This window comes from Engystomops pustulosus, chromosome 1 (genome assembly GCF_040894005.1).
Source record: "Engystomops pustulosus chromosome 1, aEngPut4.maternal, whole genome shotgun sequence".
In the NCBI taxonomy this organism is placed as follows: Eukaryota; Metazoa; Chordata; class Amphibia; order Anura; family Leptodactylidae; genus Engystomops; species Engystomops pustulosus.
In genome coordinates this window covers 104,826,158-104,834,873 of record NC_092411.1, presented here as the reverse complement: position 1 = coordinate 104,834,873, position 8,716 = coordinate 104,826,158, and positions in this window count along the sequence as shown.

Below are 8,716 nucleotides of genomic sequence, written 5' to 3'. Positions count from 1 at the left end.
CCGGGTGACGAAAGCCCGAGTAATTCCTCGATGCAGCCGATGTCCAGCGGAGGGTCGTCGGACGGGCTGTGCAGAGACGACCACCATCGTTTCAAAGACTTCGTAGAAGTCTGGTCGCTCCACAGGAGGGAAGGGCGGAGGACCCCACATGATGCAGTCCTCACCGCTCAACATCCACTTGAGAACTGGCGCTTCTCTGAGGCAGGGCAGGAAGTCCGCCTCGGGCCAGGGGGTGGAGTCCGAGTCCTTCCCGCCAAGAGCTGTGGCGGGCTCTAATTTTTCCTGCGCCACAGGAGGCGGGGTTCGCGCCATTCGCGCGTGGGTGGAGCTTTGTGCGTCATCTGGATTTCCCGCCAGTGAAGGTTTTGGCGGGCTTGAATTATTTGCTGCGCCACAGTTTCTGAGGTAAAAATCTTCAGGCGCGGCAGCACCGGATGTAGCAGAGCTGGTACAGTTCTTGCAGGGATTAACCTCTTGAGTGCTGGAGCGACGCTCGGCAGCACGTGGCAGCAGTATAACGCAGTTCAATGTGAAACACACAGTTACTTGGGCCTAAACCCGGATGGCAGCACGGTTAGGCAGCACAGTCTTTTTAATAATAAAGTACCGTCTTTAGTGCCAGGATAAGGCACAGAAGTATATATCCTGTTCGTGACGCCACTTGCAACATCCCCCACCGGGGCCTAGCCCTTGAGGTGCGGCCTGGAGTCAGCCGGGGCCCGCGGTACCGGAGTGGCTGGCGGTTGCGGCCTAAGCACGCTGTTGTCACGGTGCTTGGTACAGGGGAACCGGAGGGCTGTCCTACAGCCTGGCAGGTCTCCAGCAGGGTGGTGTTGGCAAGAAAATGATATGGGAGCGGCTGCTATAGCGGATCTCCCTGGGGCAACCCCTTAATGACCCGAGGGTGAGTCTCTGGGTGATGGACAGGGTGCCGGTGATGAAGGCAGCCGTATTAGCAGGGACCAGACGGAGGCAGAAGTTGAAGCAAACAACTTACAGTTTATTGCAACCGGCAGGAACTGCAGGAAACGTGCCTTTAACAGGTAGGTAGGGTGCCGAGATGTGAGTTGGAGGGAGCCTCAGGAGATAGTTCACCAGCCTGGATGTAGAGGGCAGGCTGGGGGGCAGCTGTGTCCTTATAGGAAGCTTCAGCTTGTCCTGTAGAGCTTCAGGTATCACCCTTGAAGGTAGGAATGATACCCCTTTCCTCACTACACTACTCTAGTCTAATAGCTCCACTCTTCAGAGGCAGGGGCTAGGCTCTTCCTGCTCTGGTATGGGCTAGACAGAGTTACACTCGCTCACTCACTACATAGACTGAGAGACTTCTCTCAGTCTAACTCTCTAAGAGTGCTTGCTGAAAGAACTCTGGAAAGACCTCTCCTCTCTTCTCTCTCCTGAGAGAGACTTCTCTAGAACATTCCTCCCCAGAGGTTTTATTACCTCCCTTTGGTCAGGTGGTAGCTGCTCCTCCAATCACATCTCAGCTACAGAGCACAGGATGTAACACATACATTGGTTGACATAATTACATCATACATTAACATCTGCCTTGCCAGGCAGGATTAACCACTGCAATTTCCCTTTGATCCTATAAGGACCATGTAGTGTAATGTGGTGTTACCTACAGGTGGGACGTATTCGCAAGCACTACCTCGCCATTGCATCGGCGAGGGTGTTGCATATGCATTTGCATAATCAGATTCTAATTGCTGAAGACTACTCTCTCATTTTTCAGAAGGATGCAACTATGTTTTAGGAATTTCATTTTCTCTAGTTCTTGTGTCAGCATATTCACAAAAATGTGGATATTTTGAGACACATCCCCTTGTTACATACAGCATTTTAGCCAGGTGCTGGCAATATTGAATCACATATGCCTTTTAGAGTATTATTTGACTTTGATATGCAGTTTAACATCTCAATGACTGCACTCAGGCTCCCCAGTAATCCAGTGGAACACCAGGATCTTTTATTCTTTGTAAAGTATCCCTTCTGCCAAAAAAAGTCCAACTGCCCTGGTACACATTTAGGACATGTGGGTCCTTTCTCCTCCTTAATATATATCCCACCATAGCAACCCTTATTGGCTATTTTGACAGCTGAGACAAAGAGGCCCACTGCCTCTTTGTATTCTCTTATTATCCCACTCACTCCAAACCACCTTGGTAGTGGACAGACACTTGGCAACAGTCCCTCTTTAATTCTGAGAGCCATGTCAAAAACCTAGTGGACAGTAAAGTACCAAATCAATAGACAAAAGAGATAGCCCGGAAGACAAGCCAAGTGGTTGAGGTGATACCAGATATAAGCAGACAGAGTGAATCCAATCTTGGTCAAGTATGAACTATAACAATCACTGAGGATTGTTTTCCAGAACCTTCAATGTGAGGTCAGAACCCAGGTTCCAAAGCAGGTAGGACAAGGATTATATCCATCACAAAACACAAAGACAAAATCAGCTCCTCCTCAGATACGCTCTACCGATGGAGGATGATGCCTACACATAAGCCCATTGAGGGGAATTTACTATGCCTTGTCCCCCATTTTCTGTTAGAGAATGCAAAACAATAGACCAATGTCTTACAATTTTGTCAGATCCCCCCCCCCCACACACACACACACACCCACACCCACACACACACACACACACACACACACACACACACACACTGGCATGGCTGTAGTGAAATCTCAATCCAGTTTGACCTGGTCTAAAATTAGATTTTTTCCAGTGGCAGTTCTCATGGTAGATCTGGTGTGCAGTACACCATCAGGGGGAATATTAGATCTTGATGAATTCTCCCCAATGAGTTTATCTTTGCTTATAGTTTTCAGAGTAGCTTTGCATTGAATGATGGCCAAAAGAATAAAAAAAAACTGTTCCCATAATGTCTGGAAACATTTAGTATCTGTGCAGCTCCCTTTGACCTAGGTATACTTTACTAAACACTGTATAATACTATATACAGAAGTAATAATAATAGTAATAAAGATTCTGCAGTGCTTTACAGATGATTAGGTACTTATGCTAACCAAATAACTCTTTCCATAGAAACCTTGTCAGATGAAACAATAAGAATGAGGGTTATAGAAAGACGTTAGTATGCTTTACCCCGTACCTATTTACACTTCCTTCTTTTCATAACTGTAAGCATTAGTTTACGTTGTTCTTTTTAGCATCAATATGTTTATTGCACAGCTCATGCGAGACACAATTTCAGACATCCGCTATAGTCTTACCCAGTGGTACATGTACTGCGGTCTTTGTGTGGTCAGTAACTTTTGGAATCTTCTATTTCTATTTTCAAATATATTCTGTTTGTGCCTCAGCATGGTCCCATGTACAATTAAAAGATGGTGCGGTTTATATTGTCTTTCCTGCCGTGGTATTTGTGACTGCCTCTGTTTAACACTTCGGAGCACAAAACATTCAAAAGAACTTTCTCCACCTTAAAAAAAAGTTCCCATTCATTTACCAAATATTTGATTTTGATCATAGAAATAAAAAGGTGAGTTAAGTTCCTTTCTTTTCAAATGATTGCTAGAAAATTTTTTAGCTGCCCATTTCTTTTGCATGCATTGCTGGCTAAGGGATAGCTCTGGTATCATTTATTTGCCCCACATATGTGAATGAAAGTAAAGCCTATGTAACATCCGTGCTGTGCATCACGCTCTGCCCAGAGAATGTGGCCGAGGATGTGTTAATTTATTTTTTTAGTTATTTCATTCTGATTTTCCTGGTGTGAACATTGGTTAACGTTTGGGGGCTTTGTTTATTAAATTTCTCCACACCCCATACTCTGCAGCTCTGCCCCAAATCAGCAACAGTTAACCTGCGTTAACTGTGATGGACAGAGTGCTTACCCTATAAGGAGTGTATCAGGATATCACATGAAAACTTCTGGGAGACTTTCCTCACTGCTGGTTATAGTATTTACTTAGCTTACTTCTGACCTGTCTGATTATTCCTGATATCTCCTAAACCGAGCCAATTGTCTGCTGGTTTCTCTTAAGTCTGTCAAATTGGTACTTTGATTGCTCTCTCTGATGTGATCTAGCTCTGAAGATGTTTCTATTCTGTTTCTATTGTTTTGTCTGTGTTTCCGTGTTTGCACTTTGGCGTAAGGAGGGAACTTCCAGTTGTCTACCTCCTACTTAAGGAAGGGGCTGGGCAATAGGAAGGGACAGAAGTGGGTTTAGCATTACGGCCCACTGCCTGTGTCCATTACCAGAGCCTGCATTACAGCCTATTGGAATTCTATGGTTTATGCATTGGGACATTAAAAACTGCTCCTTTAAAGGTCTAAAAATTAAGTAAATACAACCTCAGATTAACAACAACATACAACAAAGTCCATTGTCTCATTACTCTCTATTGAGAAAAGAGAAGTATTCTCTACGTGTCACACTCTCTCTGAAGATGTGACCCCTGCACTATTCAATTACACATCATTAGCAGCTTTCCCCTTTATGCCGAGATGCATTATAGCAGCTTTTTGAACTATTTTTACGATTTTTAGTGCAGGTCAGAGATAGAATAACAAAAGGTTATCAGAGCAGGATACTTTATGAGCAGCGCATTGGAAATCTGCCTGCCTGGACAGATTGTCAGTCCTAGTCTGCACTGCTGCCATGAAGAGGAGACCTAGAGAAAAGGGCAAAATGAATAATGATTGAATTGTTCAGATACGATATGATACAACCGTATTGATCCTGTAGGAAATTCTTTGTATACAGTGTCCGGGCATAGCGTTATAAATAGTTACACACAATGTCATGGCAAAACAATGAAAATAAAGAACAGAAAAAGAGCAGAACACACATTGAAGGGTCATGTCAGAGTGGATGATGGAGGGCTATTTAGTGGTATTCTAGAACCCAGGTTTTGTTTAAAAAAATTGATGGTTTTGGAAATGAAAGAATCTCACAGTTTGGCAGCACATCTGGTGGTAGCGATCACTGATGGTGCTCCGGGGCAGTTGTAGTTTAAAGAACGTGAGGTGCTGTTGGCACATGGTGATTTCCTTGAATTTGTGGAGGCACCTTTCCTTCCATACTTAATTGAATGAGCTTTTTTTTCTCCCTTCCATTGATGACACCTCCCCAGCACACAACTGTAAAGAGGATGATGCTTACAATAAGCATCTAAAGAAGTGCATACAGAAGCTGTCTTCCTTCTAAAATCAACCTTTACAATTATGCTAATGAACCTAAAGGGCTCTGGGGACGTTACCAGAACTCCTCAGGCTGTTACAATGAGGAGAGCAGTTCTCCCCCACCCATGCACTTCCTGCTGCTGCTAGATTACACAGGAAAAGTGAGGAGGGAAAGAGCAGGGGGAGGGGGAGACATGTGGTGCTCATTGGGGCAGATTTACTTACCCGGTCCATTCGCGATCCAGCGGCGCGTTCTCTGTGCTGGATTCGGGTCCGGCCGGGATTCATCAAGGTAGTTCCTCCGCCGTCCACCAGGTGGCGCTGCTGCGCTGAAAAGCATCTGAACGCGCTTGAGTTCACCGGGCTGGACCAAGTGAAGGTGAGTGCGTCCCAAGCGACACATTTCTTTTTTTAAATGCGGCGGTTTTTCCGAATCCGTCGGGTTTTCGCTCGGCCACGCCCCCCGATTTCCGTTGCGTGCATGCCGGCGCCGATGCGACACAATCCGATCGTGTGCGCCAAAATCCCGGGGCAATACAGGGGAAATCGGCGCAAATCGGAAATATTCGGGTAACACGTCGGGAAAACGCAAATCAGGCCCTTAGTAAATGACCCCCATTGTCTCAGTAGAGGGGCTCTAGTAACGCCCCAGAGCCCTTGATGCATTAGCATAATTATTAAAGTTGATTTCACCACAGCCACTGTGGCGGGATATATGAGTAAGCGTCCCTGATTTATCATGATGGATTTTAATGGAAGATTTTCTTTAAAAGATGCTGGTGATGCAGTGGGAGTGAGCTGCAATACGAGATTCTCATTTTTCATGTTATATAAAAAGTGCTGCATTGACTCATAAAACAATGCATCTTATTTGCAAACTGTGTTAATTAAAAGATTAGTGGATAAAGATTCCCTTTACCTGTAATGATCATTTTAGTCATCTGACATTTGCTTTCATCCGAGTGCAAAACTAGATAAAATGCAGAAAAAAATGCCTTTGTTCATAAATGAGATCATGATATTTAGCTACGCAAATCATTTTTATAGTGTTCACTACAGAATCAGTAGTTCAATCTTCTTCATAGAATTGCCCTCTAGGGGGCAGTGTTAAACACCAGAAATATGGTATTGTAAAAAAAAAAACGCTCAATGAAGAATGTTTGCTTTTTTAAATAAAATGCTTACAGATCATTGTTTAAAGATTTCCCATAGAGACTAACGTAGCAATAAAATTCTCACCCGTCCTCTGAAGAAACATATATATATATTATAAAATCTATGTCATATTATCTATGATATAAGTAGGACAATATATTAATAAATATGATAAGGAATCGCTCAAAGTATATGAAGACTGTCCTTAAAGGAAATCTACCATTTGTTTTATGCATTGTGTTTTATGCATTAATCCCTGAACCGAGTGACTTTGCTGAAAAAACAATTCTAAAATTATGATAATAAGCCGAGTCATCATTGTGTTGTTCCTGACAGGCAGTAGTAATCAATCACTGCTTCAGCTCATGTTAATTATTCCAGTTCAGGAAGCTCTGTGTAATGTGTTTAGCAGTCCGCAGCTGGGATGCAGTTGCTGCAGCAGCATGAGCAGCCGCGCAGCAGAGACAGATTCAGGTTCACGCATATGCCACTGAAGCAGAAGCAGGTCTCCTCGTCATTACCGGGGAGATCGGTAAGTGTAAACGACTATTGTCCTCAAACTACTAATTACTGTAACTAAAAATTGAGCAGGAATTGCTAAGAATATTAAATTACCTAATGCATTGACTTTCTTTTACATACAACATGGAGGACAATGTTCATGGCCATACAACCCATTTAAGAAGTCCTAAAACTCCACATGTATCAAGGAAAAAACTATAAGGACTATCTGACCCTGTGACAGATTAAGTGTCTCATGGGCCCCGGGCTGTTCATGAGACTAGGACCCCCCAACGGCCAAACCAACACCTGCCCGGATGTAAGGACTGAAGTACTACTCTATATACTCTATATTCTTAATCTTGTACTATTCATAAAAGTAATTTAATGATGAACTTCAAACCTGCTCTTATAATGCAACTACCTAGGAAAGCCAATCACATTTCCTGCATGAAACCATCCACCCCGACCAGACCAGATCTCCCAGATAATGTAGGTGATGTGGATGCTGCCCCTGGCCTGGCCTCTGTGCATCCTGCAGCTGTTCTCCCCCTCGTATTGTAAATACTCACATATAAGCCGAAGCTCATAGTTTTACCACACAAAAAAAAACTGGGAAAGTTATTGACTTGAGTATAAGTGCTAGGGTAGGAAATGCAGCCACTACTCTAATAAAATGTCCAGCAGCAGTCGCACCTCATAAATGATATGTCCGCCCCAGATGCTCCCCTTTAATGAAATGTCAACAGCAGATGCCCTATTTAATGAAATGCCCACCCCAGATGCTCCCTTTTAATGAAATGTCCACCCCAGACAGGGCCAGCACTAGCATTGGGCATACATGGGCAATCGCCGGGGCCCAGAGCTGCTGGGGGGTCCACATAAGGCTGTACATAAGAAATCCATGCAGTGAAGAGGCTTGTGTCTAATGAATCCATAGGTTGTAATGGGCCATGTGACGTCATAGCATAAGGGCCCGCGCTATGACATGAGTCATTCATTAGTTCCTGACAGGACAATGTTGTCGATCAAAGCATACATCTGCATCAGCTTTACAATATACTATGTTCCAAATTATAATGCAAATTGGATTTAAGTGTCATAAAGATACTTGGATCACTCAATCTCAAATACTTGTGTTAATTAGTTTGCCAGGGGAGCCCAATTAAAGGAAAACTAATTAAAAAGGATGTGCCACATTATTAAGCAAGCCACAGGTACCACGTAATATGGGAAAGATAAAGGATCTCTCTGCTGCTGAAAAGTGTCATATGGTGCAATGCTTTGGACAAGGTATGAAAACATAAGATATTTCACAAAAATGTAAGTGTGATCATTGTATTGTGAAGAGATTTGTTGCTGATTTAGAGCACAGGCGGTTTGTGCAGATAAAGGTAGAATAAGAAAGGTTTTTGCCAGGCAAGTTGATTGGTTTAAGAGAGAAGCTGCTAAAATGCCATTACAAACCAGCAAACAGATATTTGAAGCTGCTGCTGCCTCTGGAGTCCTACGAACCTCAAGGTGTAGGATCCTTCAAAGAGTTGCCGTGGTGCATAAGCCTACTATTTGGCCACCTCTAACCAGTGCTCACAAGCAGAAATGGTTGCAGTGGGCCCAGACATACATAAAGGGGGGGGATTTATCATTAGGCAGGATTTTGAGCAGTTGTCTATGGGGCAGATTTATTAAGATGTCTGAAAGTCAGAATATTTCTAGTTGCCCATGGCAACCAATCACAGCTCAGCTTTCATTTTACCAGTGCTCATGAATATTTTAAAGGGGAGCTGTGATTGGTTGCCATGGGCAACTAGAAATATTCTGACTTTCAGACAGCTTGATAAATCTGCCCACATGTGTTAGACTGGCAGGTTTCCAACAGCCGGATTTATAGTCTGGTGTAT